The 11,366-nt window shown below is 39.6% G+C and overlaps 1 protein-coding gene and 1 non-coding gene across 2 annotated transcripts in view; one reads left to right on the top strand and one right to left on the bottom strand.

Moving 5' to 3' along the window:
- The window catches only part of LOC100956128, a 46,403-nt gene that overhangs the window by 22,609 nt on the left and 12,428 nt on the right, over positions 1-11,366 (bottom strand). The window lies entirely within an intron of this gene.
- On the top strand, positions 7,806-7,908 carry LOC111722175. The gene has a single exon (XR_002771093.1). It is a non-coding gene; the product is annotated as a U6 spliceosomal RNA (small nuclear RNA).

Raw genomic sequence — 11,366 nt, 5'->3', positions numbered from 1 at the left:
GTGGCTGGCGCCTTAGCCGGTTGAGCTATAGGCGCCGAGCCTACTTTAAATTTTTTAAATATCTTCAGAAATCAGTTGTTTACATTGGCAGAATAACATTTTACAGGTCAGAAATTTAACCCTAATGAAGGCAAAACAGTCTGGTGGAAAGATATTAAGCTAACACCTGGGAATTAGGAAAGGTTATTACTTGGGGTGGAGGTTTTGCTTGTATTTTGCCAGGAGAAAACCAGGTACCCATTTGGGTCCCGGCCAGACACCTGAAGTTTTACCATGAACCCACTGGGAATAGAGAAGAGAAAGACAAAAAGAAAACGCCAAAGAACAACTCTGTTTCAGAGAATGACAAAGAAATTTGCCCAGATGACACTCAGCATTTACCAGAGAGTTGCAGAGAATACCAACGGAGCCCAGCCACCAACATGGGTTCAGATAAAAAAGCTGACAGCAGAAGCTGAGAGGATACTTACTACAGGAGAAAAATAAGACCAAAACCACCAGTAATTTACTCATGGCTGTAGTGATGGTAATAACTGTGGTGGTAATTTTCCCCCTTGCCTCAGCAGATCAGAATTACACTTACTGGGCATAAATGTGTGTCCTTCCCACCTTTAATCAGGACTGTTTCATGGATAGAATTTGCAGTAGTTATGGGATTAATTGCAGTAACTGCAACTGCTGCTACCACAGGTGTTATCATTCACAACTTCATTCAAACTGCTCACTTTGTATAAAAGTGGCAAAAGAATTCGACCCCCTTGTGGAATTCTCAAGCCAAAATTGATCAAAAATTAGCTAATCAAATTAATGACCTTAGACAATGATTGGGATTGGTGATCAAGTTATGAACCTAGAGCATAGAATGCACCTTCAATGTAATTGGAATGTCTCTCATTTTTGTGTGACTCCTTACTTTTACAATGTTATTAATCATCAATGGAATGAAGTAAAAAGACATCTCCAAGGGAGAGAAGATCATTTAATATTGGACATATCAAAGTTAAAAGACATCTTTGAGGCATCTCAAGCTCTCTTCAACATAGACCCTGTTGGGTCCGAGAAAGCCTCCCAAATCAACCCCAACCGACAAACTCGAGACTCACTCTGATGTAAAGGGCATAAGATGAGATTTATTACAGACCCGGGGAGTCCGGGAGCCCCGGGCCTGGACTCTCCTGGCATGCAAGCCGAGGACGAGCCCCGAACTCGGGGTGAAGGCAGTTTTTATGGGGTACAGAAAGCAAGAGGGGTAGGGTCGGATACGAGTACACTTTTCATTGGTGGTTGGTGATTTCATTAGTAAAGGTGAATTTGGATTGGTACAGGTAAGGGGTGGAGGGTCCCTTAACCGGGGGCTAATAGAAACTTATCTGTTGCCTAGGGTGTGGTTTAAACTAGGAATAGAATGGGGAGGGTTATAGGGTGGGCCCTGCTAGGAAACTAGGAATAGAATGGGGAGGGTTATAGGGTGGGCCCTGCAGTTTAACAGAGCAGATAAGAAAATGGCGCTGGTCTGGCCCTTACACCCCTGGATTGTTGTGCCCGAAATTCCCCCAAGACTCCCCAACAGACAGTCCGAGACACTCTCTGATGTAAAAAGCACGAGGTGAGCTTTATTCAAGCCCCGGCCTGGACTCTCCTGGCATCCATGCCAAGGAAGAGCCCTGAGCCTGGGGTGAGAAAGGTTTTTATAGGGTACAGAAAGCAAGGAGGGTGAGGTTGGGCATGAGTACATTTTTGATTGGTGGTTAGGAGGTTCTATGGTACGAGTAAGATTGGGATTGGTGTAGGCTGAGGGGCGGGGGATTGTCTAGTAACTACTTAGTGGTCTGGCTAGGTGGTACAGTCTGATTGGATAGCTGGCCGCCTGACTGAAAGGAATACCTGAATTTCAAGGAAACTGAAACTTATTGCCTAATATGGCAGCTGTTGTTCAAGATGGCTTAATCAATGGCTCAACAGCTTGTGCAACCAGGGGTGGGGGAGGCAGCAGGGAGTGGCCCTGGTCTTTTGCAGTAAACAACAAAATGGTGCTGGTCTGGCCCTCTCAGGATCTGATATTCTTAAGAGAGCTTCTAACGGATTGGCAGAATTAAATCCTCTCAAGTGGTTTCCTACCATAAGTCGTCTTATTTCTGTTGCTGTTTTCCTCATTATCTGGTTATTCTGCTTTTAGTCGGCAGGTGCATCCAAGGACTCCAAAGAAACTCCCAGGGCCAAGGAGAAGCTATGATGACTATGGCTGTCCTCAGCAAGAAAAATTAGTAAGACACAATAATAACCATCCTCTGCTATTAAATAAGAGGTATAGGCAAAATGGGGACCAAAGACCCCATTCTTGGCAAAGGAAAGCTTTCCCAGAAAAAGGAAAAGTTGAAAAATAAGCTGAGGTACAGCTCAGAATGGGACTGAAGACCCTATTCTTGGCAGAAGGCACCCCAAGAAAAAGGGAAGATTGAAAAGTAAGCTGAAGGAGTCAGAACAAAGAAGTCAGCTAATTTATCTATAAGCCAGCCATTGCTAAATTTCTTATCTGAACAAGTTTCTGGCCTTTCCTGAAACTGGCCTATTGGGGATACAGCTTACACAAATACCCTGCTGAGTCTGTGAACACTCTGAGGAAGATAATGGCCATAAAAGAGATTATGGCAAGACCTAGAGTAGACAGATCTTCTAGGTCATTTCCTGCCCATTAAACAGACAAAGCAGACATCCATTGTGGAGATTTGCATTTGGCTGGGGCAAAGACCATGCAAACAGCTCAAGCCGAGATATGGGGAGGAAGGCTTACATCCGTTATCGCAGAGGAAAATCCTCTTTGGTGGTGACTGAGAGGAAAATACCTCTCCCATCAATTCCTCAGAAGAGATCAACACCAGTGGTTTTACTCCACAGTCCACTAGTGGAGCTTAACACCTCCCTAGGAATCTGTGTGTGACTCCAGACAGGAGGCTTTCCCCCCTCAACAAGAGTCAAGTTCCAAATTCCTCAAAACTTCTCAAATCCTTAAAGTTAATAATAATAACAATGGAAGCTGATAAACTCACTCAGAAAAACTGCTGGTGTCTTTGTTCCCTCCAGCTTACCACCTGGGCAAAGAAATTGGAATAAAAGCTGAGTGGAACACAGACTTGGGGCCACTTGCCCAAACCCACAAGTGGCCAGTTGTCTCCTAAGCTTCCACCTTTGAAAATTCTATTCTGTGTATCTTGTCTCTTTCTTTTCTATTTTTTTTTTTTTTTGAGACAGATTCACTATGTCACGCTAGCATCACAGCTCACAGCAACCTAAAATTCTTGGGCTTAAGCAATTCTCTTGCCTCAGCCTCCCATCTAGCTGAGACTACAGGAACCTGCCACAACACCTGGCTATTTTTTCTTTGCAGTTGTTTAGCTGGCCTGGGCGGGGTTCAAACCCACCACCCTCAGTGTATGTGGCTGGCACCAGGCCTGTCTTCTCTCTTTCTTTCTTGTCTCATTTTGAACTTTATTATTTCTTCAGTTGTGGAATTGGTTGTGGCCAATTCCACAGTTCTTAGCAGACCCTGCCTCCAGGTTGGGACCCCAACAAAGAGTGCATATGGGAATACTTAAGGGAAGAGTCATATCTTCATGTGCTTACATTGCTAGTAATAATGATTTTATGAGTTTGAAACCAATATTCAATTATTATATTGCAACAGTTTGCATGCAGAACAAATGCAAGAATCTAGCTGTCTTTTATTAAGCCATTGAAGATATTTGCAAAATTATAAAATAATGTCACTCTTACTATTTTTTCATTTAAAATTGTAGATATTTTTCATAAAATATGCTATGTATGCTAACATAATGTGTTTATTTTTTGAAATAAATTAATAAAACACTTTTTGTTAAATTTTAATATCTAATTTGGTCATGCCAATATTTATAACTGTCAGAAACATAAGTTTTCAAGCCCTTATTACTTCTTAAGAGTATAAATGGATCATGAAACCAGAAAGTCTGAGAACTGCTACATTAGGGTATATAATACTAGGCCTGTTAATATTACTATTTTTCAAAGTATTTGGAATATTTCTTCCATTGTGCTTATGCTACAATCTGTAGTCACAGCTCCATGTACTTAATTTTGCTGTTAACGTTCAGGGACTCTGCTTTTTAATATTTGTTTTTAACGCTACTAAAATTTTTTTTCATTGTCCCAAGGTTATATCAAAATGTATTCCAAGAAGCCTTTTTTCTTCATCCTATAGCCTCTATCACCTTGGAGATAGTTTTTAATGTTATTATGTATCCTTCTATTCTTTGTTAATATATATCCATAAGCATGTATGTATGTATTCTTAACTCTCCTCTAACAGATAAATAGCAATGTGCTACCCATAAATTTTTCTATCTTATTGCATGTAAATACATATTATATATAGAGAGCGGGCTGTGAGACATCAAGGCCCTCACAGCCAGGGGAACATTCAGAGAATGAGCCCCCAACTGCTTCTCCTCTGTTCTTAAAATAGCCATATTTCTTTCTTCATATTCCCTCTGCCAGAAGTCACATAGTTCTTCTTTTGTCTTGTTAACTATAGGAGATCCTGTAGTAAATCCTTCCCTCTCCTTGTCATATACTAACAAAGTTAAATAGTAACCTTACCCATAATAAAAACCTTAATATAGCAAAACTTCATCAAGAAATTCAAACAATGCATAAAACTCATCTGAATGTTTATGGTTCTACTCAACTTGCTAAAGAAATTTTTGATAAATTACAGTCTTTTTTTGAACCCGCCACTTCCAGCCTATGGGGCCTGTGCCCTACTCCTTTGAGCCACAGGTTCCGCCCCTAAATTACAGTCTTTTAGAAAAAATGTGACCATCTTACAATAACATTAAATTAGGAATTTTAATATTAACTTTACTTTGTATCTTCCCAGTCCTCTGCAGAATGGGAGTCAAGTAATTTCTCCAGTTAAAAACCTCTCTTCATCAATTAAAGCTAAGAAAGGAGGAGATAAGGAGTGTGGGCTGTGAGAATGCAAGGCCCTTACAGCCTGGGGAACATTCAAGGAATGAGCCCCCAACTGCTTCTCCATTCCTAAAATAGCCATATTCCTTTCCTCCTGCTCCCTCTACTAGAAGCCACATAGTTCTTTGTTGACTATGCAGAGACACTATAATCTTTCCCTTCCCTCTCCTTGTCATATGCTAACAAAGTTAAGTAGTAACCACTAAGTCACATAGTCCTTCCTTTGTTTTGTTTAACTATGGTGGGATCCAATTGATCTTTCTCTTCTTGCTTCTTGTCATATGTTAATGAATTTGAGAAGAAACCATTAACATTTTCCTACTGTAAGACCAAAACTATGTTTTTTGTTTATGCTATTCCCCCATTTTGTGTATGCTACTTCCCTGGACAACTCTGTATAGATACTATAAAATAAAGCTGATTTTTGTGTTTTGGTGCTGGCTGTAGTCATCAGTTCATTCAGTCCTCCTGATCCCATCCTTTGTTTATGTCTCTTATGCTGTATTTTTCTCAGTCCCCACTAATTCCACTCTGGTTCACTCCCCTTCCCAAGCGCTGGTTCACGATATATAGAGATAGATAGATAGATCATTCCATACTAGTGTGTGGAAATTTTTCTCTTATTTCCCTGCCGAAAAATTTTCTAGGTTTCCTTCTCTTTTTCATCTTGCCTCCTTTTCTTCCTTTTGTTTTATTTGATTTGTTTTTTGAGCAAAGGTACTTAATTATATTGCCCAGGCTGGTCTTTTTATTTTTTATTTATTTTTTTCGAGACAAGAGTCTCACTCTGTTGCCCTGGGTAGAGTTCAGTGGTGTCACCGGCTGGTCTCAGAACTGCTGACACCAGCAATCCACCTGCCTCGACCTCCCAGAGTGCTAGGATTACAGGTGTGAGCCACAGCACCTGGCCACCCAGGCTGGTCTTGAACTCCTGACTTCAAGTGATCCTTTCATTTCAGCCTCCTGAATAGCCTAGTTCAGATATCTGTCTGACGCTGTTGAAGGAGGTGCCACCTCAAAATATGCCATTTTGGACATCAAACTGAGGGTACTTGGGGAATAGAAAACTCCCCTTATCTGAGTAAAGACAAATTCTCCCAAGGGAACTCATTTTTCATGAATCTCATCAATCAGGGAAGATTCACTGTATCACAAGAGGAGACTGGAGGTTAACTCCATGTCCAGATAGACATTGTCACAGGCTATCACCTATTTTTTGGAGGGCCCATTCATGTTTCCTCAAGGTTTTTTACTCTTCCCCTAAGTTTTGTCCTCTTCCCCTATGAAGAGGATAATAAGCTTCTAGATGTCACTGAGTTTCTGGGTATTTGTTTTTACTTTATGTAATGCTCATGTGCACATAACAAATTTGTATACATTTTCTCCTGTTAATTTGCCGGTTGTCAGTTTATTTCATGGACTCATTTATTAAATCCTCAGAAGGCAGAGGGAAAGCCTTTTCTCTCCTACAATTCCAATCACAATGTTTTCTATGACTAAGTATCAGGGTTGATCTGAGTTGTCTAGTCTACCATTATTGGAAATAGAATCAATGGTATACTATTTGTTAAAATGTTTTTAAAATATCAATACCTAAATTTTTCCAGGACTTTCAATCCTTAAAATATTTAAAATGCAGTTGTATGAAATTGACAGATAAGTACAGTCATACTCATTGGTCCATGGATAAATTCTCCATGCAGTAAGTTAAATTTTCTGTCTAGTGTTGTTTAGACAGACTTATTTTGTCTCTACCCTTGATAGAGTGCCCTAAGTCATAGCTCAACAGCAATCTCAAACTCTTGGGTGCAAGTGATCTGCCTACATCAGTCTCCCAGAGTGCTAGGATTACAGGCATAAGCCACCAAGTCTGACCTGCTTACAATAGCCTTTTGAGGCTGTTATCATTTCATACCTATTTTATGGATGAACAATCTGATGGACAGAGAAGGGGAGTACTTAGGTTAAGTAGGTCACTTGGAGAATGAGTAAGTCAGTTGATGAACCTAGTGGTAGTGACTTTCACTATAAATTTTGTGTATGTGTGGAGGAGGGGAGTAAACACAAAATTTAACCCTTAAGAACTACCTTTCTTTAAAATAGCCCATACATACAGTCAATATCTATGTGTAGCTTTTCCAAGAGAAAATATTCAAAAATTGCAACTTATATATATATCACATAATACTTACAGGCATTCTGTCATTTATCTAAAATGTGTGCCAATTTGCAGCTAAATAATACTTCCAAAGAGCAGAGAGAAACCTGTTCACTGAAACTACCTCAAATGAGATTTGGAGTTATTATTAAATCTCACATCTGACCATCTTTTCTGTCTTGAAAACAGTAATGAAATATAAGAACTCATTCTCCAAAGCAGTAGCACCACTGGGAAGATCTTTGTTCACTTTCCCAGAGGATGGGAAGTCTAGATCTGTCTAATTTAAGAGTTGAAAAGTCTTAACTGTGGAGGAGATGTTTAATTATCTGCAACAGATCTTTTCTTTTCTGTGTCTGTTTAAACATTAACCTCATTCTTAGTTTCCTTTTGCCTGCCTCGTTGTTTATTATGAAAACCAAAATCAGGCCTAGTCCAGAGAAGGGTCATTCACCTCTGACTGTGGGCAATTCTCCATAAAAGCAAGCAGCTATTTGGGGCTAAATTATGTCTCCCCTTTCCCCCACCAAACACACATGTTGAACTCCTAATCCCCAGTACCTCAGAATGTAACCATATTTGTTGATAGGATCTTTTAAGAGGTAATTAAATGACTGGTTTCCTTTTAAGAAGAGAAAAATTGGTGCTTGCTTCAGCACATATACTAAAATTGGAACAATACAGAGAAGATTAGCATGGCCCCTGCGCAAGGATGACACGCAAATAAAGAAAATTTAGACGTGGATATGTAAGGGAGACAAATAGGCTGATCTCTCTGCCCCACCCCCACCCCCAGCTTCAATCCAGGGCAAAGCATGCAGACAGGCCATCCTTGGGGGCTTATCAAGACCACCCAAAGATGAAAGGAGCATGGAGGAGCCCAGGCAGGGTAAAGTCATCTATCTAAACCATCCCTGGAGGAGAATCAGCAGGCAGGCTGGGCTAAGTCCTTTGAATTCCTGGTCCACAGTTAAATTAGGGAAGCTGGTTTGTCTACCCTGCAGAGAGGAAACTTGTTTTCTCCTCCTTTCCTAGGTGTGATATCCTTCGTTGTTGACAATTCACTACGCTAATGTTCCCAATTACCCAGCCATTGCCTTTTACCTAATCTTCCTGGGGGCTTGGGTTTCTTTCATCCTATTTTGGCACCTTTGTATTTGCATTTACTCTTTGTCTTAGAAATCAATAAAAGGTTTCTGAGGAGTCAAAGGGCTGCTGCATTTTCTCAATCTGCCAGTAGCATGTGAGTCCATGTAAGTCTCTCTAGGCTACTCAGACTTTATACATTAAGTTGGTGTAAAGTCTAATTATTTCTCCAGAGTTATCACCCCTGTTGACCTCCAATCTAGGTCGGGGTCCCCAAGGAACCACCAACAGATATATAGAGAAAAAATGTGACGTGGAGACAAAGGGAGAAGACAACCATTTATAAGCAGGGGAATACGGCCTCAGATGAAGCTACCCCTGCTGACACATTGATATTAGACTTCTGCCCTCCAGAACTGTCAGAAAAAAAAAATTTCTGTTGTTTAAGCCTTCAGTCTGTGGCACCTTGTTATAGCAGCCTTAACTAATATAGTAGGTAATGCACTAATATAATGTTACATGCCAAATCCTCTGTCTCTTTACCTGTAGATCAAAGATATGAGTAGGGCTTATTTCCACAAAGACTGAAAAAATAAACTAGATAATGCACAGTCTCTAGAAAAAGTACTAATAAAAATAAATATTTTATTACTATGATAATAAAAATAATACTATAAAAAAACCTAACTTTTCCCCCCAATATGCCAAAAGAAGAGCCGATCCTTAAAAGCAGAGCCATAATATAAACTGACTTAGTATTCCCTCAAATAATAGAATGTTAGAGCAAAGTCAATCAAGAATTTTCAGATGTGCAGAGGGAAAAGCAAGAGACATATCAATGAGAACAAAATACTGAAAACAGAACTGACTGGGGCATGGAAGCAGATCATTCTAGTATTCCACATTAATTAAGAACCTGTCCAAGGGTAGTGCCTGTGGCTCAAAAGAGTAAGGTAGCAGCCCCATATACCAGAGAGGGTGGGTTCAAACCTAGCCCTGGCCAAAAACTGCTGGGGGCAGGAGAGGGGGAACCTATCCAAGCTGCTTCAACAGGGAAAAATTGCACACAACCTAGAAATCCTTTGGAGACTAATAAATTATCCCATACTTGCTATCTGATTAACTTAGATACCTCAATGAATCTGTGATTCCTAATAAGCAGAATGGAATAATAATATCTCAGTTTTCTTAGGAGGACTTGATGGATGATTTAGGCTGCTTATATGCATGTTCTTGAAACCTGGATGGGGTGCTTATATGAAAGTTACTATGAAATGGTCATTGCACAGTTTGCTTTTTTCTTTCAACAAAGTAAGTATGAGAAATAAAAATATAGTTTTGTAAATGTTCCACCACAGTGTGAGCTTCTCCAGATCACATATTTTATATTTCCTGAGTTAGGCATATAAAATTGCTTCAATTAAATAATGTATTAATTAAACAAGCATTTTTCCAGATCTTGGGAACATGGATAATTGTGGTAAATAGCTTAAAGAATTTAGTTTTTAAAATGTTCAAACAGGAGGCCAGACACCATAGGTCCTACCTATAATCCTAGCACTTTGGGAGGCCAAGGCCAGTGGATAACTTGAGCTCACAGGTTTGAGACCAGCCTGACCAAAGTGAGAGCCCCCTCTCCACCCCTGTCTCCTAAAAATAGAAAAACTGAGGCAAGAGGATTGCTTGAGCTCAGGAGATGGAGGTTGCTGTAAGCTATGATACACAGTGCTCTACCCAGGGCAACAGCTTGAGACGCTGTCTTTAAAAAAAAAAGGAAAAGAAAATTTAAAAAGGAAAAAAAAAACCCAAAAATTGTTCAAACAGGAAATGAGAACATCATTCTCTTTTCTATTATATTTAAATCTTTCTGATTAAGTAACTATAAACTGTCAATTTGATGCTGGCAGATTTTAAGACCTCACCAAAACTTGTTGATCACATGATGAGTGTTAGTGAGGTCTCTAGGTCAGAGTGAGACATTTTCTACTAGGGTAGTAATGCAGAGTTGCCCTTTAAATAAATTGATTGCATTTTGCAAAGAGTATGTTCAAAGAAAAATATTAAGTAAATAATAGTATAGATTGTACCCAGATACAGTAAAAGGAAAAATAATGTAAAAGTGATACTCAAATGACAGGATTGAACAATACTGAATAAAATAATATTGCCAAAGTCATAAAACAGTAATGATGAAACCTACTATGACTATACGGTCAACTGCTGTATCCAGTGGGTTCCACATTGGTGTATTCAACTTTTGGGCTCAGAAAACAATACCTGAAAACGAAGTCCTCAGGAGCAGCCTCAGAAACAAAAGTTTTTCTCTGACCTTGACTGTGGCTTTTATGACTTTTGTCCTATACAATTATTGTGCTACTTTGATTCTTTTCAAAAAGTGGTTTATAATCAACTGTGGTTGAAAATTGGCTGCTTCTTTAGGAGAATCCATGAAAAGAACTCTGAAACGTACTCTAGAATACAGGTTTCTGATAACTTTGGACATCATACCATTGCACTAGTATAAAAACTTGAGGACTCTAATTCAAAGTGCTAATACATTCATAAGGATTGCTAACCAAACATCAAGTAGACAGAAGTTAATTACATAAGACTAAACAGATAGAAAACTAAAATTATTGAGGGTGGAGAGATTATTTTTTTTTTGAGACAGAGCCTCAAGCTGTCACCCTGGGTAGAGTGCTATGGCATCACAGCTCACAGCAACCTCCAACTCCTGGGCTCAAGTGAGTCTCCTGCCTCTGCGTCCCAAGCAGCTGTGACCACAGGTGCCTGCCACAACGCCCGGCTATTTTTTGGTTGCTGCAGTCATTGTTGTTTGGCTAGCCAGGCTGGATTCGAACCCACCAGCTCAGGTGTATGTGTATGGCGCCTTAGCCGCTTGAGCCACAGTCACAGAGCCAACTTTTTTGTTTCTTTGAAACACTGCAGACTCTTTTTATGTTTTGTTTTCCAGAGTCAAAAAATCCCACAGAAAAATCTTTTTTTTTTTTTTGAGCTATTTACTGCTTATAACAAATTGGATAAAATATTCTTTTGTGACCAAAATTTTAAACATTTGCTTCTCTACCTGATTTCTCCAGCTTTTTTTTTTTTTTTT

Source organism: Otolemur garnettii, unplaced genomic scaffold (genome assembly GCF_000181295.1).
Source record: "Otolemur garnettii isolate 467f Iridium unplaced genomic scaffold, OtoGar3 scaffold00223, whole genome shotgun sequence".
Lineage (NCBI taxonomy): Eukaryota > Metazoa > Chordata > Mammalia > Primates > Galagidae > Otolemur > Otolemur garnettii.
The sequence above is the reverse complement of the archived record's forward strand: the minus strand, read 5'-3'. Positions and strand labels throughout refer to the sequence as shown.